Consider the following 27,702-nt stretch of genomic DNA (forward strand, 5'->3'; position numbering starts at 1 on the left):
GCAGGTCCTGGGGAGGCTGCCAAGGGGCCAACCCTGACACAGCGGTGCCCCTCTGAGTCAACAAGCACCCCCTAACTCCCTCGCCTCACCCTCCCTGCCTGCTTTTCCCATCACATTCCTGCCTGCTGTTTGTGGGCACCAGTGTGCCTGCACTGGACCAAAATCAGCAATACCAGGTCAATTCTCACCATAGCCCTGGGAGGGAGCAGATGGGGGGGACCTCTAGCAAAGGGGGCTTCCAACAAAGCCCAACCCAGGTTCTTGCCATCCAGGGAGACGGGGCCTGGGGTTCAGCAGGATTGGCTTCAGCCTCCTCTCTCTGGAGAACGAGATGGGTCCGGAAACGGGCCACTCCTTCCCTCCCTCCTCAGGAACAACACTGGGGACTCAAGCACGGAGACTCCACGAGGCTTTGCCAGCACAGCACCCACAGCCCAGCGCCTGGGACAGGGCCAACAAGCACCACAGGTGGCAGGAAGGCCCTCCAGCTGCCGTGGGCACAGGTGAGATGGCTGTGGCCATCCAGTTCTGGATGGGTCAGAAGTGAGTGTGGGCGATAGAGCAGGGTCCACCCTGGGGAGGGAGGTTCCAGGCCCTTCCAGCGTTGCTCCTGGCTGGCAGCACCCAAGGGCCAGGTCCCCCCTAGTCTGCTCTTGCCCAGGGCCAACGAGCAGGTGACCACAGCCAGCTCTGGCTTCTCCTGGGCCCCCAGGCACATCCTTCCCTTCCAGGAGCTTAGCTGGACACCAGCCTTGCTGCTTCTAACCCCCTCTCCAGGCTGGGAGCCAGCTCAGCTGCTCGAAGCTCATGAGTGCCCATGGCAACAAGTCCAGACACCACCAACCTCCAGCCAGTAACAAACTCCCCCCTTTTACACGCAAATGACTCAGTGGGAAAGGGCAGGGGGCTCCACCTCACCCTCACCAAGCACAGACTTTAGGCCCTGTGGGGTCTCCTCTGGCTCCTCCCATACATACCAGGAGAGCCTCCAGGGAGCTGGACTTGTCTCTGTGTCCCCTCCCTGCCCAGAGGCATTAGGAGCACTGCAGGAGGGATGCCTACCATTTGGGGACCTCCCAAAACTCACCTGCAGGCACATGTGGCAGCCACCCTTACGTGCACGCGCACACAGGGAGGGATGATGCCCCCACAGGACACCCACACCAGCCATGCTGTGTGCCCACTGCCCACTCAACCACAGCTGCCCCATGGACCTCACTTGCCCCAGTGGAAAATGGGTGGTGGGTGGCCCGAAGGTCCTGCCAGGTCCTTGTTGCAGGAGAGGAAGGGAGGATGAGCGCTCCGTAGCCACTGTGGCTCCTGGTAAGGATCAGCATCCTATGCAGACCCCGTTCCTGTCCTGACCTCCCCATCAGGAGCCTGATGGGCTGCCCCCCATCAGGACCTCAGACGCCAGGCCTGTCTGAGACACCTCAGTCTGCACGTGGCTCCAGCCTCGGGTCCACACTAAAGCCTGTCTGTGACGGATGAGGGTGGCTGGGGCACGGACTCTGGACAGAGGCACCCCACCAGCACAGAGCTGCCCACAGCACACCAGCACCCCGGGGCAAATCCTCCTGCCTTTGGAGGACCTGAGGGAGTGGCTCTTGGCTAACTTGTATTTAGCACACTTATGAGTGCAAATACTAGGGAATGGCCGACATGTGTCCTCCAAAGATGGAAGATGGTGTTGAACAATGAACTGGGAACAGACCACAGAGGAAAGGCGTGATCACAAATGACGATGCCCCCGTGGAGACTTAAAGAAAGCCGGGGCAGAGGCGGTGAAGGGCAAGACAGGGGTTCCCCGCAGCAAATCTGCACACAGGGAGGCATCGGAAAGCAAACTCAGGCCAGACCTTCCAAAGCCACAGAAAATTACATGCAGCTGATGAAAGAGGGAAGCCAAGAGATGTGGAAACTAACCGCCACATCGCAAAAATCCCCTGAGGGAGAAAGAGCAGAGCGGCACCCACAAAACAGTCAGGAACCACCCTCAAGAGAGGAGGCCTCTAGTGGGCTTGTCAGTGTACAGGTAGGAATCGAAGCTTTCCAAACCAGCTCAGAAAAGCGTGGATGCCTCTTTTTCTGCATTTTACGATTCCATTCCACTTTACGATTGCATTTAGGCTGAGGATTCCCCCCACCCTGCCCATTTCCTAAATGCTTGAGGTCAGCTCCGCAGCATGGGAGGGCGGTGCACTTGGCCCGACCTGCCAGCACAGCCCGGCGCCTCGAATGTTCCATGGCACGCTGGTTCTCCGCCCAGCTGTCCACATCCCGGAGAGGCCGCACCGTCCATCCACAGCTGTCAACCGTGCATCCCGTCGCCCGCTCACCATCTCTTGTGCTGCGGACACTCCTATGGCCAGGAACAGCTGACAGCTTTGTTCGACAAGATGCCCAGCCTTGGGGCGCCTGGGTGAATCAATGGGTTGGACCTCTGCCTTCGGCTCGGGTCATGATCTCAGGGTCATGAGATCAAGCCCCGCGTCAGGCTCTGCAGAGAGACTGCTTCCCTTTCTCTCTCTCTGCCTGCTGCTCTGCCTACTTGTGATCTCTCTCTCTGTCAAATAAATAAATGAAATTAAAAAAAAAAAAGCCTGGCCTCCTTAATTCGACATCGCTAAAAACGTGTGAACCTTGCACTCTGAAATTTCTTAAGGAAACTTCAGGGTGAAATTCCCTGATTTTCAGAGTCATGATCTGCCATTCACATGACGGGTCTTTCTCTGGGAGGGAGCAAGGAGGGCTCGCTGGGAGCTCTGGACAGCCCAGAGAAGTCCAGGCTAACCCGGTTATTTCAGCTGGGAGTCACCACACCATAGGCAGAAGTTCCAGACCCCATGCCTCGGGGAACAAGGGCTGCTGAGAGGCTGAAATGGATTTTCCAGCAAGGCCCTGATACTCTGCGTGCCTTACGAGGTCTTCAGCTGTCCTTAGCCATCCTTTGCAAGCTGCCTGTGGGGAGTGTTTTTACCGTCTCAGGATATCTGTGGATCTGTGGACCAATGAGTGTAAGAGATTAGGTATGAAAAAAAAAAAGGGGGAGATTAGGTATGAATCCATGAAACACAAAACAAAATCCAACCAAGTCAAAAAGAGCAACAATAACAAACTTAAACACCACATACACAGACTCACATACACAATACAAACTCACAAAAGTTATGATATCACGGATGTGGTCATTAACCAGACGGCAGGAACCCTTTCACAATGTATTTGTATATTCTATCACCATTCTATCACCATGACATGCACATCAAGTAGCTTATAGATTTGTCAATTATACTCAGTGAAACTGGAAAAAAAAATGAAGAAAGACAAAGGAACATTTTTAGCTACCTTAATTTTACAAATTCAGTTGCTTAAAAATAAACTTGAAAAATGTAAGAAAAAAAAAACCACAACACAAAAAACCCCACTCTCTTCTGTTCAGTATGTCTCTTCTCTGTATAATATTTTTAAATAAAAAGATTATAAGAGAATACTGTGAACAATTATACACCAACAAATTGCATAACCTAGAAGAAATGAACAAATTCCTAAAAACACACACACTACGAAAACTGACACATGAAGAAATAAAACCTGAGCCGACTTTTAACTAACTCCCATGAAGGCCCAGGACCAGACGGCTTCACTAGTGAATTCTAACAAATACTCAAAGAGGAGTTAATATTAATCTTCAAACCGTCTCCAAAAATTGACAAGTAAGGAAATACTGACTCATTCTACAAGGCTGAAATTACCCTGATACCAAAGCCATAAAAGAAAACTATGGCTCAACAGCCCTTTTGTGAAAACTGATGCAAAAATCTTCAACAAAGGGACATCTGGGTGGCTCAGGTCATGATCCCAGGGTCCTGGGATGGAACCCCGCATTGGGTTCCCTGCTCTGCGGGGAGCCTGCTTCTCTCCTTCCCACTCCCCCTGCTTGTATTGTTCCTGCTCTCACTGTCTCTCTCTTTGTCAAATAAATAAAATCTTAAAAAAAATTTTTTTTCAACAAAACACCAGCATACTGAATTCAGCAGTACAAAGGATTATACACCATAACCAAGTAGGATTTATTCCTGAATTCAAGGATGGCTCAACATATGAAAATTAGCCGACATAATGCCCTGTATATTAACAAAATAATGAGGGAAAATGATAATTTCAATTGATACCTAAAATACATTTGACAAAATTCAACATTCTCTTATGATATAAACATAAAACAAACTAGGAATAGAAAGACATACCTTGACATAATAAAGGCTATACAGAAAAAGGACTTCATACTACATATGCTACAAATTATATTGTACATACACCACAGCTTACATCAGACCCAATAATGAAAGAGTTAAAGCTTTTCTCCCAAGATCAAGAATAAGACAGGTATGCTCAAATGGCTATCAGACACATGAAAAAATGTTCATCATCACTAGCCATCAGGGAGATTCAAATTAAAACCACATTGAGAGGGCACCTGGGTGGCTCAGTTGGTTAAGCAACTGCCTTCGGCTCAGGTCATGATCCTGGAGTCCCAGGATCAAGTCCCACATCAGGCCCTCCGCTCATCAGGGAGCTGGCTTCTCCCTCTGCCCCTTGCCCCTTTCATGCTCTCTCTCTCTCTCTCAAATAAATAAAATCTTAAAAAACAAACAAACAAACAAACAAACAAACCACATTGAGATACCACCTTACACCAGTTAGAATGGCCAAAATTAGCAAGACAGGAAACAACATGTGTTGGAGAGGACGTGGAGAAAGGGGAACCCTCTTATACTGTTGCTGGGAATGCAAGTTGGTGCAGCCACTTTGGAGAACAGTGTGGAGATTCCTTAAGAAATTAAAAATAGAGCTTCCCTATGACCCTGCAATTGCACTACTGGGTATTTACCCCAAAGATACAGATGTAGTGAAAAGAAGGGCCATCTGTACCCCAATGTTTATAGCAGCAATGGCCACGGTCGCCAAACTGTGCAAAGAAGCAAGATGCCCTTCAACAGACGAATGGATAAGGAAGATGTGGTCCATATACACTATGGAGTATTATGCCTCCATCAGAAAGGATGAATACCCAACTTTTGTAGCAACATGGACAGGACTGGAAGAGATTATGCTGAGTGAAATAAGTCAAGCAGAGAGAGTCAATTATCATATGGTTTCACTTATTTGTGGAGCATAACATATAACATGGAGGACATAGGGAGATGGAGAGGAGAAGGGAGTTGAGGGAAATTGGAGGGGGAGATGAACCATGAGAAACTATGGACTCCGAAAAACAATCTGAGGGTTTTGAAGGGGTGGGGGGGGTAGAGGTTGGGGGAGCCAGGTGGTGGGTATTATGGAGGGCACGTATGGCATGGAGCACTGGGTGTAGTGCATAAACAATAAATTCTGTTATGCTGAAAAGAAATTTAAAAAAAAGAATAAGACAGGTATGCTGCTTTTGCCACTTCTGTTCAAGTCCTCTTCTATTAGAAATCTCAGATCAGTAAAGCAACAGAGAGAAATAAAAGGTATCCAAATGGGAAAGGAAGACGTGAAATTTTGTTTGCAGATATGATCTTAAATGCAGAAAATCGTAAAGATTACACACACACACACACACACACACTCTCAGAACTAATAAACCAGTAAACTTGTAGGGTAAAAAATCAATGAACAAATCACTTACAATGAATAATCTGAAAAGGAAATTAAGAAAATGATTTCAGTTACAATAGCATCAAGAAGAACAAAAAACTTGGGGCGCCTGGGTGGCTCAGTGGTTAAAGCCTCTGCCTTCAGCTCAGGTCATGATCCCAGGGTCCTGGGATCGAGTCCCGCATTGGGCTCTCTGCTCAGCAGGGAGCCTGCCTCCTCCTCCTCTCTCTCTCTGCCTGCCTCTCTGCCTATTTGTGATCTGTCTGTCAAAAAAAAAAAAAAAAAAAAAATCTTAAAAAAAAAAAAAGAACAAAAAACTGAGAGATAAACTTAACTAAGTTGAGGAAAGACTTGCACATTGAAAACTACAAACCTTGCTGAAAGAAATTAAAGATACCTACATACACGAATGGAAGACATTTCATGCGTATGGAATGGAAGACTTGATATTGTTAAGATGTCAATTTTTTTTTTAAAGATTTTATTTATTTATTTGACAGACAGAGATCACAAGCAGGCAGAGAGGCAGGCAGATAGAGAGGAGGAAGCAGGCTCCCTGCTGAGCAGAGAGCCCGATGCGGGGCTCGATCCCAGGACCCCGAGATCATGACCCGAGCCGAAGGCAGTGGCTTAACCCACTGAGCCACCCAGGCGCCCCTAAGATGTCAATATTAACCAAAGTGATCTACCAATTTAATTCAGTCCCTATCAAAATCATTTTTTACAAAACCATTTTTTACAGAAAGCGAAAACTCCATCCTAAAATCCATGCGGAATTTCAAAGATCCTGAACAGCTAAAACAATCATAAAAAAGAACAAAGCTAGGGGTCTCACCGAAATCACTCCTGATTTCAAAATTTATTACAAAGCTTTAGTAATGAAAACAGTGTTGTCATGGCATAAAGGCAGAAACAGACCAATGGAATAGAATAAAAATAAATCTTCACATATATATAATCAACTATTTTTTTTTAAAGATTTTATTTATTTATTTGACAGAGAGAGATCACAAGTAGACAGAGAGGCAGGCAGAGAGAGAGAGAGAGAGGGAAGCAGGCTCCCCGCCGAGCAGAGAGCCCGATGCGGGACTCGATCCCAGGACCCTGAGATCATGACCCGAGCCGAAGGCAGCGGCTTAACCCACTGAGCCACCCAGGCGCCCCTCAACTATTTTTTACAAGGTTGTCAAGACCATTCAATGGGGGAAAGAATTGTCTTTTCAACAAATGGTGCTAGGAAAACTGGATATCCACATGGAAAAGAATAAAGTTTTAAGCTTTTATAACATATGCAAAAATTAAAAATGCATCAAAGATCTAAACATAAGACCTGAAACTATAAAACTCTTAGAAGAAAACATTGGGGGAAAGCTTTATGATGTTGGATTTGGCCATGATTTCCTGGATATGATGCCAAAAGCATAGGCAAGAAAAGTAAAAATAGGGGCGCCTGGGTGGCTCAGTGGGTTAAGCCGCTGCCTTCGGCTCAGGTCATGATCTCAGAGTCTTGGGATCGAGCCCCGCATTGGGCTCTCTGCTCTCTAGGGGAGCCTGCTTCCTCCTCTCTCTCTGCCTGCTTGTGATCTCTCTGTCAAATAAATAAAAAAAAAAATAAAATCTTTAAAAAAAAAAAAAAAAAAGAAAAGTAAAAATAGGTAAATCGAACCCTATCAAAATTAAAAACTTCTGTTCAAGTGACACAATCAACAGAGTAAAAAGGCAATACAGAGAATGGCAGAAACATTTTAAAATCATGTATCTGAGATATGACTGATAACTTCCAAAATACATAAAGAACTCCTACAACTCAACAACAGCAGCAAACAAACAACCCAGTTAAAAAAAAACAGGGAAAAGATTTGAGCAGACATTTCTTTAACGAAGATACATAAATGGCCAAGTATATGAAAAGATGCCCAATATTACTAATGTTAGGGAAATGCAAATCAAAAGCACAGTAAAATGTTGTCTTACACCCATTAGATGGCTACTCTCCAAAACACAAAATAACAGGTTTTGGTAAGGATGTGGAGAAATTGGTGCTCGTGGGCACAGCTGGTGGGATGTAAAATGGCATAGCTGCTAAGAAAATCAATATGGTGGTTCCTCAAAAAGTTAAAAATAGAAGTACTGTATGACCAAGCAATTCCCCCTCTGGGTATATATCCAAAAGAGGTGAAAGCGCAGTGTTGAAGAGGTATTTAACACTCATGCTCATAACAGCATTATTCACAATAGCCAAAAGGCAAAGCAACTCAAGTGCCTACCAACAGTTGAATGGATAAACAAAATGTGATACACACTTATGGATCATGGAATGTTACTATCAATGGAAGATGATTCCACCTTTAAAAGGAAGGAAATTCTGACATGTGATGTAACATGAGGAATCTTCAGAAATCATGCTAAGTGAAATAATCCAATAATAAAAAGACAAATGCTACCCCTGGGGATAAAAATATATTATATGTTTATAAAAAATAAAATTTAAAAAAATAAAAATAAAAAGACAAATGCTGTACTGGGCTACTTTTATGAGTCATCTAAATTAGTCACATTCCTAGAAAGACAACGTAGAATGGTGGTTCCAGGGGCTGGGGAAAGGGGGTACTGGGTTAATTAATGTTCATTAATGGATACAGAGGGTCAATTTTGCAAGATGAAAAAGTTCTGGAGGTTGGCTGCACAACAATATGAATATACCCGATGATACAGAACGAGACTTTGAAGAATGGGTATGATGGTAAATTTGGTGTATTTTACCAAATAAAAATAGAAATTTGTTTTTTATTATTTATTTATTTATTTATTTATTTTTTTAAAGATTTTATTTATTTATTTGATAGAGAGAAATCACAAGTAGGCAGAGAGGCAGGCAGAGAGAGAGGAGGAAGCGGCTCCCTGCTGAGCAGAAAGCCCGATGTGGGGCTTGAACCCAGGACCTGGGATCATGACCTGAGCCGAAGGCAGCGGCTTAACCCACTGAGCCACCCAGGCGCCCCTATTTATTTATTTTTTAAAGATGTTATTTATTTATTTGACAGAGATCACAAGTAGGCAGAGAGAGAGGAGGAAGCAGGTTCCCTGCTGAGCAGAGAGCCCAATGCAGGGCTCGATCCCAGGACCCCAGGATCATGACCTGAGCCGAAGGCAAAGGCTTTAACCCACTGAGCCACCCAGGCACCCCTAAAAATAGAAATTTAAAAAGAGCCATCTTGTGGCTCTTAGAATATGCAAAACATTCTTTTAAATAAGTAGAAAAAGATAAAAATTTAAAAAATGGTTCAGATGGTTAAGCATCTGCCTTTGGCTTAGGTCATGATCCCGGGGTCCTGGGAATCGAGTCCTACATCAGGCTCCCTGCTCCTTGGGGAGCCTGCTTCTCCTTCTGCCTCTGCTTCTCTCTTTCTCTCTCTGTCTCTCATGAGTAAATGAAATCTTTTAAAAAAATGTTAATCATACAAAGTTGACTATTTACAAACAGTGAAATATATATTCAAACTTCACACATAAAAATATATGGGTTGTAAAATGGTGCTTATTGGGGCCAAGGATAGGGGAAATGGGTAGATGCAGGTCAAAGGAGATATGGAAGATATCTTCCAGTTATATGATAAGTTCTAGGGATCTAATGTACAGCATGGTGACTATAATTGACAACATTGCATTACATACTTTGAAGTTGCTATAAGAGAAGTTGCTATGTTTAATGTTCTCATTATAACAACAAAACAATGGTAATTTATGTGAGATGAAGGATGTGTTAACTAATCTTATTGTGGTAAACATTTTGTAATACATACATGTACCAAATCATCACAATGCACTGTAAACCCACACAGTGTTATATGTCAATTATATCTCAATAAGCTGGGGGGAACAGCCAAAGCTATACTCAGAGGCAAATTCACAGCTTTAAATACTTTCATTATTAAACAGTAAAGAATGACTATGAATACAAGTGTATCAGGGCTGAATGAAAAATGCTAAAACATCCTTGCAACAAGCTCCCTGTTTTCTATCTCTAAAGCTCTCCCAGGAGTAATACCCACTTTCTAACAGAGAATCAACAACATAAATGATATCAGAATATATTTTTTTAAAAAGAATGAATATGAATAAACTAAGACAAACCTAAAATAGTTAGCACACAGGTATCTAAGTCCCCAAACCAAGATTCCTATTGAAATGACCAATGCATTTCTGAATACCTTTCACATGCCAGAAATAGAAATTTCTCATAGGTGTAGTTCAGAGAGGACAGGACTTAAGAGAAGATGCAGAATATCAGTCTGTGAGCCCAGGATCACGCTATGAAGTGCAGTCCCCAGCTCTCAGGCCTCTGCATGGGCCAAACACCACAACAAATCTAAGACCTCCCCTGCCGCTACATGTGGTACCCAACGTGAGGGGGCTGATGCGGAAAGTGACCCCCTTGGCCTCTGCTGGGTTATAGGCCAGAGCTAAGTGGCTGCTGGCCAGCATCTGGCACATGGCAGGCACTCAATTTGTTTCTGTCACAAGAAGGAAGCAAGGACGAACAGCCGGAAAACAGCATCTAGACCAAAAGAACACTGTACCTCCCAGGCCTGGGCAGCACTGAGGAACCCGAGCACGTGTTCCATAGGGAGGCCGATTTTTGTGAAAAACAGGAGAAATGTCAGGAGAAGGACTGCCTTGGGCTCCTGTAGACTTAGGAGAATGCTGCCTTGCTGAGGGCATCTCTGCATCTAGAACGATGCAGGGAGTGGGTCCACAGAGACCCTCACCGAGGCAGTGACTGCCAAGTCTGGAGGTGGGTGCGGCAAGGAGCAGGGCTGAGGTTATCACAGAGACCAGACGTGGCTTTTGTCCTCGAGGCCATGGGGGATCTCACAGGGGAGAAACCAGATAAATATTGGCTAAAGGAGTGAGCAAGAGGGGGCGCCTAGGTGGCTCAGTGGGTTAAGCCTCTGCCTTTGGCTCGGGTCATGGTCTCGGTCCTGGGATCGATCCCCACATTGGGAATCCCTGCTCAACACGGAGTCTGCTTCTCCCTTTCTCTCTGCCTGCCTCTCTGCCTATTTGTGACCTCTCTCTCTGTGTCAAATAAATAAAATTAAAAAAAAAAAAAAAAAGGAGTGATCAAGAGAACCAGGCCCGGCTAAAAGGCTTCCTCTCCCCTGGCTGAAACAGCCCCCACCAGCTTCAGGGAAGGGGACAGCAAATACCCCTCCACAGCCACCCAGCCCCCTGCCCCTACCCAAGGCTGCTATTCTTGGGCCCTGGGTCTTATCTGAGATTCACTCCTCCTGCCCATCAACCACGCTCATGCTCTGGGCAGTGGAGTCCCAGCAGAGGACAGAGCCACCAGGAGCAAGGGGATATGCAAGAGCCTAGGGTTCCCACAGGGCACAAGGTTGCTGCCCGTGTCATAGTCCCAGATGGCCTCCTTCCCTGCACATGCTCTGGGGCATCAACCACCCCACCCCCACCATTGGATGTCCTGGCCCTTTTCTAAAGACAAAAGTTTGCAAGCATAAAGGCTTAATTAAAAATTAAGCAATACCCTGTTTCAAAGGTTTGGCAAAGAAATGTCTGGAATTACTTCTTCAAATACAAATACTGAAATAGTCTCATCATAACCAATAGCTCCCTGCAGATAGGCAAATGCCAGAGAACTGTCACCGAGACAACTGGAAAGGAAAGATATGCTTGCCTGGGGCAGGCCTGGGAACAGGGCCCAGCTCTGCTTGCTGAGCCTCAGTTTCCCCATCATAATTCCCCATCCCCATGCTGGGAAGACCCAAGAGAGAAGATGATTTTGGTCCCATGCAAGTCCCTGCCCCAGCTGTGGTCCCAGCTATGGCCCTGCACACTCTGGGGCCCTGGACAGGTCACCTGCCCCCCTGGGTGGCAATAAGCCTGCTGCTCACCCTAGGCAGGAGATGACAGGTGAGGCTGGTAGTCTGTGCCAACTGATGGGGGGGGGTTGGAGGGTCGGGAGTCCCAGAGCCCACACCAGCCCTCATGGTGTGTTCAGGAAAGCCCCTTTCCCAGGCTCAAGTTCTCAGAAGGCTCAGTGTGTGGCCAGGGTACTTAGAACATACTACAGAGGTGTCCAGATGGCTCAGTCGTTAGGCGTCTGAGTCCTTCGGCTCAGGTCATGATCCCAGGGTCCTGGGATCCAGCCCCACATCGGGCTCCCTGCTCAGCGGAAAGCCTGCTTCTCCATCTCCCACTTCTCCTGCTTATGTTCCCTCTCTCGCTGTGTCTCTGTCAAATAAATAAATAAAATCTTAAAAGAAAAAAAAAAAAAAGAACATACTATAACAGGGTCTAAACCTGGGCCCTTCAACTACTTGCTGGCCTCCCTCCTGACCTCAGCATCCCTGCCTCGCTCTGCACACTGCCCTTACTTCCCCCTGCATCCCTGCCTCTCCCTCCATGCCTGCTCCTCCACTCTGTACTCCCATACCGCTCTGGTACCTTCACTTCCCCTGTTCCCTGCCCTCTCCCTACAGCCTTGCCTCTCCCTTCCCCTGAACCCCCGCCTTCCCTAAAGCCCCCCTTTCCGCTATATGTCTGCCTCCTTGTAGCCCCACTTCCTCTTGCATCCCTACCTGCCTTGTCTCCTATACTCCTACATCCTTGCCCCTCCTCCCTCCTGCACCCCTCCCCTTCCTACTCTTGTTTCCCTCTCAGCCCTGTCCTGTCTTCCGCACCCTGTGCTGACCCACGGTGGGTGAACTGAGCAGCCCATGATATGCTCCGAGGGGCACAGCTGGCACTTTCAGAGCCCTAGTGCCCTTCCCCCATCATGGTCCCTGGACAAGGGTGGAGGCACTGAGGTGTCTTGAGCCTAGGGCCTCCAGCTGTGTGCAGAGGAGACTCCCCACTGAAGCTCTGGCTCTTACGACAGAGCCATCAGTGCGCCCTCCCAGAGGGTCTGAGTGACTCACCTCAGAAGTAATCATCTGTGGGAGTGCTGGCACTGCCAGGGCTCCAAATCCCCTGGGCATCAGCCTTGGAGTGGGGAAGTAGGCATCTGACGGCCTGGTGGGAGCAGAGGCCAAGGGGCGGGGGGAGGCCCCTGCACCCATTGTGTGCAATGCCCACAGAGCCAGGGACCAGCCTAGCCTCTGGATCACCAGCATCCCTCAGCACAACATCGCGAGTGGTATCAGCTCACACACGCCTGCAGGGACACCCCGAGCTCCCACTGCACACTTGAGCGGATAGGAGGTGAGATGGGGTCCTCACAGGAGGTGTTCCTCCCTGCATTGTCTGCCTTTCCTGGGGGCCCGTCTCCTATGCAGGTCCCTGGCTGGGCTGTCTGAAGACAGCGGTCCTAGCTATCTCTTGGGAGAAGGGCTGTCATGGGGCATGCCCTTGGCCACTCTCTCAGGCCACACTGGCATCTGATGGCTCCCACCAAGGCTCTGTCCCCAGCATGAATGTGTCTGTGTGTACACACACACACACACACACACACACACACACACACACACAGGCACCCCAGCAGTGCCTGACCCTCAAGGTCAAGCCCAAGTTGTTTAAATGTAGAAAAACAGCTCTAGGCAAAAGTTATTTACTGCAGCAGCCCTGACGGTAGAGAACTCCAAACAGCCTGAGTCCGTGATGGGATGTGCTTCTGAGCTCTTAGTTGAGGGGTGCACGGGCCTCAGGGACAGAGGGGGACTGACATGGGTGTGTCTGCCCCTCCCCAAAAGGCAGGACCAGCACAGCCAACCACAAGTATTACCTGGAAACAGGAAGCCCACGCATCTGCTTTGGCCTAGCATCCCAACACCAATTTGGGAGATGCTGGTGAGGTGGGGGGTGGGGATCACAACCTCCAGCCCTCTTTTTTTTTTTTAAAGATTTTTATTTATTTATTTATTTGACAGAGAGAGAGAGAGAGAGAGAGAAACATAGTAAGAGAGGGAATACAAGCAGATGGAGTGGGAGGGGAAGAAGCAGGCTTCCGGCTGAGCAGGGAACCCGAGGCGGGGTTCAGTCCCAGAACTCTGGGATCATGATCTGAGCAGAAGGCAGGTGTTAACAACTGAGCCACCCAGGCACCCCAACCTCCAGCCCTCTTACACATGCACATGTGGAAATCACCTCCCCAGAAAGGAGGGCAGAAAGTGCTGGGCTGTACGGGTACGATAGGTATGATTTTATTTTCCTTCTTTTCTGTATCTTCTATATTTTCTACAAACAAGTACGCATATATAATTTCTTTTAAAAGGCAAAATGAACAACAAGTGTTGGAGAGGATGTGGAAAAAGGGGAACCCTCTTACACTGCTGGTGGGAATGCAAGTTGCTGCAGCCACTTTGGAAACAGTGTGGCGATTCCTTAAGAAATTAAAAATAGAACTTCCCTATGACCCTGCAATTGCACTACTGGGTATTTACCCCAAAGATACAGATGTAGTGAACAGAAGGGCCATATGCACCCCAATGTTCATAATAGTAATGGGCACAATCGCCAAACTGTGGAAAGAACCAAGATGCCCTTCAACGGACGAACGGATAAAGAAATTATGGTCCATATATACAATGGAGTATTATGCCTCCGTCAGAAAGGATGAATACCCAACTTTTGTATCAACATGGATAGGTCTGGAGGAGATTAGGTTGAGTGAAATAAGTCAAGCGGAGAAAGTCAATTATCATATGGTTTCACTTACCTATGGAGCATAAGGAATAACATGGAGGACATTAGGAGAAGGAAAGGAAAAGTGAATTGGGGGAAATCGGAGGGGGAGAGGAACCATGAGAGACTGTGGACTCTGAGAAACAAACTGAGGGTTTTGGAGGGGAGAGGGATGAGGGGATGGGGGAGTGGATACTAAGGAGGGCACGCATTGCATGGAGCACTGGGTGTGGTGCATAAATAATGAATCTTGGAACACTGAAAAAATAAAATAAGATTAAAAATTTTTTAAAAAAAGGAAAACGAAGGGACGCCTGTGTGGCTCAGTCTGTTAGGCATCTGGCATTGGCTCAGGTTGTTATCTTGGGGTCCTGGCCCCAAGCCCTGCGTCGGGCTTCCTGCTCAGTGGGGAGCCTCCTTCTCCCTCTCCCTGCTTGTGCTTTCTCTCTCTCCATCAAATAAATAAAATCTTAAAAATAAAAAAATAGCAGGGGTGCCTAGGTGGCTCAATGGGTTAAAGCCTCTGCCTTCGGCTCAGGTCCTGATCCCAGGGTCCTGGGATCGAGCCCCGTGTTGGGCTCTCTGCTCGGCAGGGAGCCTGCTTCCTCCTCTCTCTCTGCCTACTTGTGATCTGTCAAATAAATAAATAAAATCTTAAAAAAAAAAAAAAAAAAGGAAAATAGAAGTGGGTGGGGGGTGCCTGGATAGCTTAGTCGGTCAAGCATCTGACTCTGGATTTCAGCTCAGGTCATGATCTCAGGGTCGTGAGATGAAGCCCACCCACACAGGGCTCTGGTATCCAAAAGTGTGCTTGGGATTCTCTCTTTCCCTCTCCCTCTGCTCCAACCACCCTCCCCCACAGGACTATGAGTGCTTGCTCTCTCTCTCTCCTCACCTCCCTCAAATAAATAAATAAATAAACAAACAAATAAATAAAAATAAATAAATAAATAAATCTTTAAAAAGCTTAATAGGGGACTTTGATGCCATGGTCATTTGGCATCTATGGGTCAGTCTCGTGCCCTCTCCCTTGCTCGCAGTCCCTAAGGCACATCCAGGGGAGCCTGGGACAGCAGGATCTAGAAGACACCTCCCTTGGCCTTGATCTTGAGCCTGGGGTGAAGGGAGATGCTGCTTTGTGAAGGGTGGGCCTTGCTGGGGCTGAGACCCCTTCACCTACACCATCCCAGACTCCTTAGCAGCCCAGGCCTCACTTTCCCCATCTGTGCACTTGGTGCTCCCCCACCCCCAGGCACTGTGGCCCAGATCCCACAGGCAGGTCTGGCCCAGGGGGTGCCAGCATCTCCCTCCAGGGCAGAAAGTGAAGGCCCTGAGAGCTCGGGGATGGCAGCATCTCGAAACCTCATTATCTTGCAAAATGCAGAGAGCAGCAAGTACATTCAGACGAATGAATGGCCTAATTAGGATTTCGCCAGAGAGTGAAAATATTTTAAAAAGAAAAAGTTTGACTAAAGGCATATTTGAAATACCAAACTCATCAGCTCCAAAGTCAACCTGGCAAGATGCGCGGGATGGGGGTGGGGAGTCGGGGGGTGGGTAATACTTCCATCTCCCCACCTGATAGTGATAGTGGGCAGTCTTCCGGCCGGCCAGATAAGCTGGGGGCTAGGGGGCCGGGGAAAAGCAGGGCTGGGTAAATGCTACCTAGGCTTGCAGAGACACACACCCCGGGCCGGGAGAGCCTGCGTGGGCCAGCCCAGTACCATCTCACCCGGGGGGCCTGGGCAATGCAGGCCTGTCTCAGTCAGCCCCACTGCTGCACCAGCCATACCAGCAGTTGTGAATCACCGGGAACAAGGATGGCACAGCCGGAAGCTAGTGCAGCGCTTGGGCCGTCACCGCAGCGGAGCACCACTGCTGCCAAGCCCTTCACAAGGTCCGCAACGTGAGCAGAGCCAGGGTCTGAGCCCAAGTCCTCTGTAGAGAATGTTCTTCCTCCTGCTTCGCCTGAGAAGCATGGGCTGTGGGGGTGGGAAAGGCTTTAGGCTCCTCTGGGCACCTGCCCACCTGGAAATGACCCAGGAGTCTGATTCCAGAGGTCCCCAGATGCCTGGCCGAGAGTTGCACAGGAACGAGAATAGCACCCTGCACCAGGCTCTTCCGCCACACCAGCAGGGGCCCTGTTTCTGAGGGACTCGACCATGCAGGGACCTCTTTTCAGAAAACAAGGGTGCTCAGAGGGGGTCTGGACAGGCTCTCTTGTGAGAGCCCTGAGACATGAGGAGACCAGTGGAGGACATGCCACAGATCCATACAGGGAGGGCCGACTGGCTCCGAAGAGTGAAGCCTAAGGTGAAGCCCACAGAAGTCCCAAGGAGGGGGACCCAGCAGAGTGGTTCCAGCAAGCACATGTGGGGTAAACGTGTAGAATAACCATGACTTTTGAGAACAAAGACTGTTCAAGGGGAGGCTCCAACCTGATCTCTTTAATCAGGCAGTGGGCACTGGCTAAGGGCTGGATGCTTGCCACGGGCACCGCAAACCTGAGGACACGTTACACAATGTTTCCAACTTCTGGTGATGGAAAATGTTAGTCAAGAAATGGTTCGAGCGGCACCCGGGTGGCTCAATCGGTTAAGTGTCTGCTTTTGGCTCAGGTCATTATCCCTGGGTCCTGGGATAATGGGATAATGCACCACGTCAGGCTCCCTGCTCAGTGGGAAGCCTGTTTCTCCCTCTCCGTCTCCCCCTCTGCCTCTCTGTCCTGCTTGTACACACACACACACACACACTCTCTCTCTCTCAAATGAATGGATAAATAAGATCTTTTTAAAAAAAGATTTTATTACTTTATTTGACAGGCAGAGATCACAAGTAGGCAGACAGGCAGGCAGAGAGAGAGGTAGGGGGAAGCAGGCTCCCCGCTGAGTAGAGAGCCCGATGCAGGACTCAATCCCAGGGCCCTGAGATCATGACCTGAGCTGAAGGCAGAACCTTAACCCACTGAGCCACCCAGGCGCCCCATGGATAAATAAAATCTTAAAAAAAAAAAAGAGAGAGTGGCGCCTGGGTGGCTCAGTGGGTTGGGCCTCTGCCTTCAGCTCGGGTCATGGTCCCAGGGTCATGGGATTGGGCCCCAAGTCGGACTCTCTGCTCAGCGGGGGGGTGGGGGTGGGGGAGGCCTGCTTCCTCCTCTCTTTCTGCCTGCCTCTCTGCCTACTTGTGATCTCTGTCAAATAAATAAATAAAATCTTAAAAAAAAAAGAGAGAGAGAAAGAAATAGTTCAGATATAGATGAAAAACTAAGTTAAATCCTCAACTTACACTTATGTCAAAATAAATTCTAGACAGATGAAAGCTTGAACGCAAAACACTAAACTAGAAATACCTCCGGAAAAGATAGGGGTGCCTTTACCAGACTAGGAGCTCAAGGAGGACAACAGAATGACTGAAAAAGGAAAACGTTCATTGAACTTCTCCACAAAATATGAAAAATTTCTGAACATGAAAAGCCATCCTAACAAAAATGGAAAGATTAAGAAAGAACTTGCTGCAGGCACACAGATGAGGGAAGAATTCATGCTTTAAAATAAAGATTCTGGGGCGCCTGGGTGGCTCAGTGGGTTAAAGCCTCTGCCTTCGGCTCAGGTCATGATCCCAGGGTCCTGGGATCGAGCCCCGCATCGGGCTCTCTGCTCAGCAGGGAGCCTGCTTCCTCTTCTCTCTCTCTCTGCCTCCCTCTCTGCCTACTTGTAATCTCTGTCTGTCAAATAAATAAATAAAATCTTAAAAAAAATAAAATAAAATAAAATAAAATAAAATAAAATAAAATAAAATAAAGATTCCGATCGATGACTAAGAAACACATTGAAACCCAAAAAAACCCCAGCATGGGTCCAGTAGTCACAGAAGTACGGCCGTGCTCGGCACGGCTATGTGGAGGCTGACAACAATGCCGCCACAGGGCAAGACCAGGCTGGGCGGGGGGGCAGTGTGGTCCCCAGGAGGTGGTATCAGTGCTGGGCTGGGTGCAGTGAAGGGCCCCTGCTACCTCCGGGTATCAGCATCACTCTTGCATTACCTTCCAGCTTCCCCTTGTCAGGGGGCCCCACAATTCTCCTCACTGGCTTACAGTTCTACGGTTGGTCACTTTCTCTGTTTGTTGCTGCCTTCTTGGCCAGGCCAGGGACTCCCCTACAGCAGGCCTGTGTCTGATGGGGTCACAACACTCAGCATCTGACGTGGAGCTCAGCAACTGGGTATAGAATGGCTGAAGGCAAGTATGGGAGATACACGGGTGCTTGCCATCAGCCCCTTTCCCAACAGAGTCGCCAGGTCTCCCCTTCCCCTTCTCCCTCTTAATGTAGACAAGGCTATACCCCAGGGACCACAGAGCAGGGAGCCCCCAGCCAGGACCCAGGTTCTGCTTCCCAGTTTGTGAAATGGTCCCAGCCCATAGAAGAGATGGCACGAATGCCACAACGAGTATTCCAGTGCCCAGGGCAGACATGAGCAGTTAATCGCTGTGGCAGACAAGAATAATCAATGACCACACTTGAGAAGAACGGGACAGGACAGACACAAAAGGGAGGAAAAGGCCGAGAGAGACACAGAGAAGACCAGAGGAAAGCTGGGAGAAGGCCAGGAGCAGGAGACAAAAAGGGATAAACAGGGATAGGAAACAAGCAAGCAATGCTGGGAGACCAGGCAAGAGCGGCGGGCAGGATAAGGGAGACCCCGTGACCAGAGCTATCATTCGGTGTTCGGCTGGTTGGCCAACCTGATGTGTGGTGGCCTACCAGAAGCTAAGGAGAGTAGGGACCAGCACCCTGCCAAACTCGCCCCCAGATACCACGTCACACACACCATAAGCGAGGCCACAGTCTGAGCCCTGGATGCAGCTTGAGCCTCTTTACCCCAATCCAGAGGCCCCACTATGGCTCAACAGCCTGCCACTGAGCTGCCAGGCCTGACCTTGATCGGCCCAGGTGGGATACCGCCAGGTGGCAGCAGAGGCACAGCTACCACCAGCCAGCTGGCAGCTTCCCACGCCCACAGTCATGTGGGATAGGGAGGAAGGAGCCAGGCCCTGCCCCTCCCTGTCCTTGGCACAGAGCACTGAGGAGTCTGGAGGCCTGGGGGCTCCTAGGTCTGTGGCCACTATCTTCTCACCACACAGCGTGGCATTGGCCGGGCCGGGCCATCCATCCTGGATACTCAGGGCTACTGAGCATCCACAGGGCTGGGTTGGTCAAGCCTCTCACGGAGACAGCACCCGGTGGGGCAGGAGCAGATGGCTGGGTTGGGGACTGGACACCCATACCAGAGGGACAAGAATGAGCAGAGGCACTCTCATTAGCCATCACCGCTCTGTAAACACAACCACTGCAGCAAACTGTGCCAGGCCAGGGTGCTGGCAGTGCATACTTTCCCACCATTCAGAGGGATCTGGGGGACACAGGGAGCATACTGCTTCCCGACCCTGCCGTACTTCCCAGGCCTTAGCCTCATTGGAGGAGCGACTACCAGGGAAACCTACAAACACTGGTAATGCCCAGGGCCATGGGCCAGCATGTGCCAGTCTGTCCCCCGCTAGGAGCTCTAGTCTCCCCTGGGCAGCAAAGACCACCTGAGCTAAGAGCCAAGCTGGGTAGGCTATGCCGAGCCGAGCGTGGCAGGCCTCCAAGTCAAGACAGGTGAAGAACAGATCCAGCCAATGTCCTGGTATTAGCCCCCGGAGTGAGGATGACCAGAAGCATCCACCACCCCGGGGCCAGCCCTCTTTCAGTCACACCTGCCAGGCCCAGGAGGACACTCTTCTGTCCCATGCAAAGAGGGGGACGGCCCCAGGCCAAGCCCAGGACACTTACCTGTCTTGAGGGGAGATCAGCATGTCCAAACGCCCATCCTGCCAGCCCCAGCTCCTGCAGGGAAACCACAGGGTACCCTGTGAGATCAAGCTGTTGGGATAAGTCCCTTTTAGATGAGGCCAGACCCATGGTGGGGCAGTGTCATCCCGGACCCTGAGGTCATCTCACAGAGCTCCTGACATGGACCCATACCTTCATGCATGTTCTCTTATCCCCACTCAACTGGAACCATGGTGTCTGCGGTCTATGTCAGACTATCACCATCCCTTATAAATGTTTCTACCACTGTTGACCTTCAAAACTGTGACTGTTCAGCTGAAGATTGATAATAATGTCTTCCCTATTCCAGAAGGCCGGGTGTGCTTCATTGTGATAAACAGTACAGCAAGGAGAACTTCTGCACAAGGGTCCCACTGCCCCCCACCTCAACACCTGCCTAGCTCTGCTCTCCTCTCCAGGATCCCACTCCTGCCCTGTGTAACAAGCCATCTGCTTGTCCTGATGCTCCTTGGGGCTGCCCTAGAAGCCACATTCCTGTTGGGCAGGCAGCCCAGCTCCCAGACCCTGGGACCAAGTGGCCAGAGTTATGGCTACGTGTCCTTCACACGTAGGAGCTGCAGCCCCCATGGGCTTCCTGTCTCAGCCCATGACCCAGAGGACACATTCTCCACCACTGTATCTAAGGCTAGAGACCAGGCCAGAGAGCATTCGTGTCAATAAAAATGAAAAACAGGGTGGTAGGCACTTGGCTGGCTAGTTGGTAGAGCATGCAATACTTTTTAAGATTTATTTATGTATCTGAGAGAGAGAGAAAGAGAGAGAACAAACAGGGGTAGCGGGGAAAGAAAAGCAGACTCCCCTGCTGAGCAGAGAGTCCGATGTGGGGCTCCATCCCAGGACCCTGGGATCATGATCTGAGATCAAGGCAGATGCTTAATTGACTGAGCCACCCAGGCGCCCCAAAGACCATGCAACTCTTCAAGCCCTGTGTTGGGTGTAGAGTTTACTTAAAAATAAAATCTTTACAACTGCAAACCAAAGCCAGGGTGGCACAAAGAGGAGGAGAGGTCTGGATCAAACAAATGGAAAGCCATTCTGGGGGTGGTCAGAGGTGATAGAAGCTCTCTCCCCCGGGGCTCTACAGTGTTTTCTAGACTGTTTCTCTATCTAAATCTTCCTTTGTGGATGTGGCCGGGGTGGGGGCCCCAAGGGTAGGTGTCCCTGCCTCCCAGCAGCCCCTTCACCACCAGGAGGGGCTCTGAGTCACGGTGGGATCGTGGGAAGATCAGGATGCATGGGGCTGAGGCAGGAAAGACTAGTGGCCTGAGCCAGGCAGTTGTGCGTGTGTGCACACGTCTGTACTCGAGCACGCTCACTCTCCTGTGTGCCTGGGACGGCAGTCTGGGAGGGAGCCTGCCCACCCATGACAGCCGCTCCACCCACAGCAGAGGACCTGCTGTTCCCACCCTGAAGTCTGAGGCTCAGGAAGCAGCTCAACTTGCAGTGTGACGTTTCTGGGACACTTCTGTTTTTGGCTTAAGCGTTCACATAGGCTTTGTCCCACAGAGAACCACATGCCTTTCTTATCAGTCCAGATAACTGTCAACCTCCCCCTCAGTGCTGGCCCTGTGCAGAGCCTCACAAGGCGCTGGCTATGTGCCCTCATGTCACTCTCGCTAGGGACCTTGGATTGGCCCAAACCCATTTTACAGATGGGTAAACTGGGTCTGGGATTTGAACTTAGGTCTTCCTGTTCGCAGTGCCCCCACCTCAGCTGGGGATATTCGGTCACAAGAAGAACATGCTCCCTCCTTGTGGGGCTCTAGCCAGGTGAAGAGCTCCATAAACAGAAGAGAGCCAGTAATAGACACCAGTGGGGGGAGGGTATTTGCAGGGCTGCTGGGAGTGGGGCACCAAAGGCCTCTTGCAGGAGGAGAGTAGGGGAAGTGGGAGGCTCTGGGGGATGCAGGGTGGTGGTGGTTTGGGGAGGGATGGGTCCCAGGGTGACACTGTGTAGGAGGTGGGGGCAGGGCAGAGCCTGACAGGAGCCCTGAGGGAGCAGACAGAGTGAGAGAACGAGTGACAGGATTCGTGATCAGAGTGCAGGGTTACCTGTCTCGGCTATCCCTTCTTAGCATCCCCTCAGGGCTGAGCTGTAGGCTTTGGGGTCACTTACTTGGCCTAGGACTCCCCACCTGGAACTAGGAGCCTTGGGGCTAAGGGAGCCACCAAACCTCCCTCTTACGGGGCTCCCTCCCCAAATGAGGAGGATCCTGGGAAGTGAAATAACTCCACCCGGCCATTCGAGCCTAAGCCCATCCACACCCTGGGCCTCCCCACAATGGAGTGCCCTGAAAATCTGTCCAGTCTGCCCCCACTCTTGGAAGGCCTGTGGCATCTCCAACTGGGGCAGGAGCTCAGCCCACCAGGGTTGCCAAGCAGCCAGGCCTGCAAAGCCATGGACGGGTCGTGTGTCCCTGGCACTAGGCAGCTCCATGATCACAAACCGAGTCTAGATGAGGGATGGGGCCCCAGCTGGGTAGGCAATTCAGGGCTATGGCAGGTAATGAGGACCCCAGGTGGGAGTGGCAGGGGTGGTGGTGAGGGGGTCAGGCAGGTCTTTCTAGAAGCCTGTTCTGCATGCAAGCCTCACGTCCTCCTCCACCATGACAAATCCTAACGCGCTCCTCCAGGCCGCTGGCCACTTTGGGTGCAATGTGAAAAGACACCAACTTCTGTGGCACCTTCTTCAGAGATTAAGTGGAAGAGGCCCAGCCTTGCCCTGACAGGCTGACTCAGGGTCTGCACCGGCACCCTTAGATGGGGGCAGGGTCAGCCAACAGAAGCCAAGGAGTCACCTGGGGCACAGGCCTGAAGGAGGCCTCCCTCAGGGCCTGGTTTTCATGGTCTTTGCCTGAGCCTGTGCTCAATCACCCGGCCATTCAGGCCCGGGGTCTCCCCTTTGCCTGAACTAAAGGTGGTGAGGGGTTCTGGGGGCTACGGAGGAGCCTCACCCCAGGAATCCTTGCTCCTCTCCAGCTCTGTACCCTGGACAGGCAGTCTGGAGAAAGCAGAGCTCTGGGCTCCCCACTGGGTTCCTCAGGAAGGGTCCCAACCCTGAGGGCAGCTGGGTGGGGCTAGTCTTGCCTGCCATGGCAGGCCTGGGTGCCCTCTGGTGGTCGTATCCACTAGTTGCTGCCTTCCTAGAGGCCGCTGGCCCCTCAAGATCCACTGGGGCAGTGGGAAAAGTCTGTGCGGGACACAAGGTGAGGAAAGGGATGAGGGACAGATGTGGATGAAATGGGCGTCCACCACTCTGGGCTCATCCTCCTGACCCGTGAAATAAACCGAACTGTGCAGTTGTCCCAGTCAGGAAAGCCCAATAAGGGATTCCTGACCCTGTGTTCCCTCTGGTTACTTGCTAATTCTGGGTCTCCTGCTGAGCAGCCCAAGACTTCATCACTATCCTGACGGAAGCTGGTAGCAAGAAAACAGATGCCTTCCCCCCAACTTGAGCCGCCACTGGGAAGTCCCCAGAACCCCCGATGGCCCCCTGGGCAGTCCACAGGACTTGCCCCACCCTCCGTCCCTCTGCCGAGGCCAAACCAGGGCACAGGGCAGCTGCTAGGGACTGGCTAGGGTTCTGGCATGCCTGGTGTCCTTGTTCCCCAGCTGTGTGTCACTCCTGGATCCTCCCAAAGGTGCAGGACCCCACTGTTCATGCCCCTCAGGCCTATCTCTTGGGGTGAAGTGGGTGTGGCAAATCTACCCTGAATCTTTTTTTTAAATTTTTTTTTTAAATTTTTTTTTAAAAGATTTTATTTATTTATTTGACAGACAGAGATCACAAGTAGACAGAGAGGCAGGCAGAGAGAGAGAGGGAAGCAGGCTCCCCGCCGAGCAGAGAGCGCGACGCGGGACTCGATCCCAGGACCCCGAGATCACGACCCGAGCCGAAGGCAGCGGCCCAACCCACTGAGCCACCCAGGCGCCCCTACTCTGAATCTTTATGTAGCACAAACAGGGATGCCTTCACAGAACCTCAGAGAGGCAGAGACCTCAGTATTGGGAAGAGACCTGACAGGCCACCTCTGGAGGCGGCGCCATGCAACCCCAATGTGGCATGGGGAAGCTAACTGAGCAGGACTGAGAGCTGGCCCAGTTTACTTCAGAGGGTCGTGGTCTGTAGGTACTCGTTTCTATGCAGAAAAGACTGTGAAGAAGAGCAGGGCAGGGGCTGGCTTGGCTGTGAACCTCCTTCCTAGGCCAGGACCAGAATCCTGAGCATAGCGAACACTCTGGACCCAGCCCCATGTTGGGTGCCACTGGACCACAGACTTGAGGGAGCAAGGGACAGACACAGTACTGGGGGTGGGACAGGGCAAGGCTGTGGGAAAGTATGTGTTCTGGATTCCCAGCTCCACATGCTATGGCCAGACCCAAGGCCTACTGGCCATGGGTGCAGTATGCCGTATAGAGGTCTTTGATTGTCTCCTGTGTCCAGAAACACCTCAGGTCCAGAGATACACTGAACACAAGACAGGCACGACCTACTCTGGACCAACAGACCTCTGGTGGTGGCCTGCTTCTCAAGTGGAGGCAGAGGGAGGGGATGGAGGCTCTCAGTCTACCTCTGGTGCATGTCCTCATGGGGAGATGTTGCCCTTACATCACTAAACAGCTCATCTCCCAACCCCCTGCGTTTATAAATCCTGACTCGGTGTGTGTCCTGCACAGTGATGTAGGTGACAACTGGAACAGCTGTGAGAGAGGCGCAACCACCCGAGGTTACACTGAGAGCCTACCCCCAAAGGATGAAATTCTGTCGAAGTGATTCTTTTCTCTTGTTTCTAAACATGCCTGGGTCTAGAGGGAAAACAGCCAGAGTCCCTGAGTTCTTTTTTCAGCGATGCGTTACGCACAGGTTAGAAACAGTGACATATTTTAAGCACCCAACATTTAATTAAAGATTAAAATGGGAAGGCTCTGGATCTCGGGCCGCTTGCCCTGGGGCCACACCCCAGCAAACTCTGGCTGAGTACCACCCCGAGTGAGGAGGACACACCTCTGCCAGGGGCCCGCTGTCCCACCGAGGGGACCCAGGGGTGGCGGAACAGGGGGATCCCCGTTCAGGGAGGCCCCGTTCAGGGCAACAAGCAGGGACGCCAGGCATCCCCTCCCTCGTCCTCTAGGCGGCGGGAGCAGCGGGAGCTGGGACATCCCCCCTTGGCCCCGCCGTGCCCCAGCGGGTTCCAGTGCCGCGCCGCCCCAGGAAAGTTTCCGGGCCCCTCGGTCCCCTGGAAAGTTTCCGTGGCTGCTGGACCCCAGCTGCAAGGCGCCCGGCGTCGCGTGTTGGTCAAAGCTGCGGGTTCCCGCCGCATCTCGGCGGGGGCGCGCGGTGCGGGGTGCCCTGGCCCTGTCGGCCCCGGCCCCGAGGCCGCGCACAAAGGGACCCGCCCCCGTGGTCCAGGGTCTCGCGCACCGCGGCGCGGGCGAGGAAGCAGGTGGGGCGGAGCTCGGCTCCTCCCCCTGCCGCGATACCCGGCCGGACTTCGATTCCCCCCCTCAGCCGCCCACCTAGACCCCGTCCCCGCTGGACCGCAACCTGGATCCCGTCCCGGATCTCCGGCCTCGTCCCAGTCCCGGCCCCAACCTCTGGACCCCGCCCCCCGGCCCGAGCCTACCTGGAGCGCGGCGTGGGCGGCCCCGCAGCGTGGCCCCCGCCCCCAGACTGGCGTCCCCGGGTCTCTCGGGGCACCGGGCGCGGCGTCCTTAGGGCGCCGCGCGGTTAGCGGTCCGCGGGGTGCTCAAGTCTGGCCGGTGCGGGGGCGGACCCCTCCCGGGCCCAGCGTGCAGCCCCGGGACCAGCCCTCCCCGCCCCTCGCGCGGCCTGTGCGCAAAGCGGGTCTGGCCGGCTACGCGACCCTCCGCCCCGCCCCATCCGAACGCGAATTTTCCCATTGGTCGGGAGACCCAGCGCGGCCCGGCAACCCCCGCCGATTGGACGGGCGCTGGCAGACGCCGGCTTGCCATTGGGCTCCCGGGGTGTCCGTCCCGGCCGACGACCGGCCTCTTCGTGGAGTGGCCGAGGCCCCGGCACCTGCCGGCACCGCGGCGGCGGCCGGGACCTCGGGGCCGCCCCCTCTCGGCCGCATTCTAGGACGTCCCCGGAGCGTCCGGCCCCGAGCGGGGATTGGCAGGCCCCGCGCCCCTTCCCCGGACTCCAGCCTCGCTGCCTCCATTATTGCCCCTAGCTCGCTGGGATCCTTCTCCCGCGCCAGCTGTTTGCCGGGCGCTGCGCGCCGCGCCCTCCTGTCAATATTGATCTAATTGTATTCTTCACACACTCCGCGAGGAAGAGTTTGCTGCTTTCCCATTTTACAGATGGGAAATTGAAGCTCAGAACTGTTCTTACTTGCTTTAGATCACCGGAACTCAAACCTCCCGGGACTGGGGGTTCTTGCACCCCGCGGTTCTCACAGAGAGGCAGGGGTCCGACCTTAGCGAGGCTGGATAGAGAGCCGTGTTCCTGAGGGCGGGAAGGGACTTTCGGTGAAATAGAGGTTTTCCTCCGCCATCGGGCCTGAATCTACGGACATCTTGGCTCAGCCCACTCTGCAGGACTGCCACAGGGCTGCCCTCCATCATCTCCTCCATCACATCACCACAGCTCAGGGCTTGAGAAGGGGTAGGGGGAGGAGTTTATGAATTTATCACCGCCCCTTCTTCCTGGTGTCCCATTTCCTCCACCCTACCCGGGATCTTGGAGGATCCCTGTGGGGTGTAACTACTTGAGCAGAGTTTCACACAGGTTGCATTTTTCTGTCAGGTGGAGAGCAGCCCCCTGCTCCCTTCAGAGACGCGAGGCACACATATATGACCACAAATGGGACCATAATCCTTGGTCAGCTCCACTTAAATTTGTGGTGGTGGGGGCAGCAGTGGGGGTGCTGTCCATTGGAGCTTATTTTGGGGGGTTCAGGAGATGATGGCCCCTTGGCCAGTGACTCTGGCTCACGCCTAGTTCTAAGCCTTTCCTGCCCTGGTTGCACCTGGAGATGACCAGATTCTCAGCCCACCATATTCCCTATATCCACCCATGGAGTCACAGGCCCATGACATTGCTAATGGGGAGACCAGACATTCATGTCTTATCTACCCACATCAGGGGTCCAGAATGTTCACACTGTAGTTACTTGCTCAGAACAAAGAAAGCGAAGCGATGCAAGGCCAGAACTCACCACTGGTACCACCATTGGGTCCCCCCTGTGGTACCTGGTGCACACAGCAGATCTACCCTAGCCTTTTAGAGCCAGGCAGTCACCCCCAGTCAACTGGAGTTGGCACTTGAGATGAGAGCTATTTGACACTCTGGCATAGTGATGTTGCTTGTGGTTCTGGGCAGATGGAAGGCAGTGTCCTTCTTTGGGACGCAGGGGCCTCCATAAACAAGGTATCTCTTGTGCTGTGGAACCGCACCATTGGTGACATTCTGAGCCAGCTGCTGTGTGAGCTGGGGGATTCTCTTCCCTCCATTACGAGTGGATCTCATTAGTCCAACTGTCTCTACAGATTTCTCCAGGGG

The 27,702-nt window shown here is 51.5% G+C and overlaps 1 protein-coding gene across 3 annotated transcripts in view; it reads right to left on the reverse strand.

Moving 5' to 3' along the window:
* Window positions 1-25,965, reverse strand: part of LOC111142531 (ARVCF, delta catenin family member) — a 55,080-nt gene extending 29,115 nt beyond the window's left edge. The window contains exons 1-2 of one of the 3 annotated variants that reach the window (XM_022495781.1): window positions 25,802-25,965; window positions 20,118-20,171 (exon numbers count right to left, since the gene is read on the reverse strand). The gene's annotated coding sequence lies outside the window, so the exon portion shown is untranslated. The remainder of the gene's footprint in view (window positions 1-20,117; window positions 20,172-25,801) is intronic. The other 2 variants (XM_022495779.1, XM_022495782.1) reach the window with 2 other exon arrangements.
* Between the last annotated feature and the right edge of the window lie 1,737 nt (window positions 25,966-27,702).

The sequence above is a fragment of the Enhydra lutris genome, unplaced genomic scaffold, assembly GCF_002288905.1.
Source record: "Enhydra lutris kenyoni isolate GAN:26980312 unplaced genomic scaffold, ASM228890v2 scaffoldscaffold8, whole genome shotgun sequence".
Lineage (NCBI taxonomy): Eukaryota > Metazoa > Chordata > Mammalia > Carnivora > Mustelidae > Enhydra > Enhydra lutris.